The sequence below is a fragment of the Sinocyclocheilus rhinocerous genome, unplaced genomic scaffold (assembly GCF_001515625.1).
Source record: "Sinocyclocheilus rhinocerous isolate Xijiao unplaced genomic scaffold, SAMN03320098_v1.1 scaffold1051, whole genome shotgun sequence".
Classification (NCBI taxonomy): domain Eukaryota; kingdom Metazoa; phylum Chordata; class Actinopteri; order Cypriniformes; family Cyprinidae; genus Sinocyclocheilus; species Sinocyclocheilus rhinocerous.
Window position 1 is genome coordinate 288,323 of NW_015653486.1, and position 1,018 is coordinate 289,340.

Consider the following 1,018-nt stretch of genomic DNA (forward strand, 5'->3'; position numbering starts at 1 on the left):
AAAAAAAAAAGACTGCAGCAATTAACATTTTGTCAGAACCTCTAGTACATGCTATTTTGTTTAGTTTCTGTTCGTATGAGAATAATGTCGTGACTATCCATTTATCCAGAATTGATCCCCCCATCCCCACCACAAGCTGCGATATCAAATAGGACCACAGGGAGACGCCAAAAGACCACTAAACCTGCTGTCTTGATCTTACTGTACATGCTACTATACGATCCATTCAGAATAACTAGACCAGCGCATAATCTAAAACACCTTCAGTCACCATCCAGTATAACACTCCTGCTTTTAAACCAAATGCACGCTTAAAATAATAATTTACTGACATCTGGACTCGACTCTCCACAATCTCTGATGAAATCGGTTGGGTTTTCTCTGTATTAGAGCTGTTTTGAATTTACTGTTTGAACGCATTCGTTTAATGGATCCTTGGACTGAAAAGTTTACAGGAGTTTACCGGTTTTTAAGATATTGTTTTCGTTGTAATGTACTGATTCAAATTAGTAATCAATAATTAACTATTATTTTACCACTCTGCGCGCATCCCCTGACATGCTCTCGCGCATGAAGAAGCAGCATCTCTGTCACTGTCGGCAATCGGCATCCTCTCTGACTGACGGAGCGGGCGAGGGCGCAAGCGCAATCATCAAACATATTTCAAAGGAAGCCGGCGCCACGGTCCTGACCGCATCACTGTCTTTACTGGGTGTTTTTAGGGAATATTTGTATTTTTTTTTACATGCGATTGGATTAGCTATTCATGTGGTGGACTGTCATGATTTTGCCTAATGCAGGACACTAATGAATGATGCGCATCAGAGGGGATTTAGAAGTGGGTATACGCAAAGCCGACTGATAAAGAAGTGGGTATACGCCGTGTACCTGCGTATACCCTCCACTACACCACTGAGTATAACGGATCCGCGCATTTCTTATGTAAATAATGTTAATCAAAAAGAGCAAAAGAAAAATTGTTCGCTGCTTTAATAGCTTTAATGGATATTTGCGATAC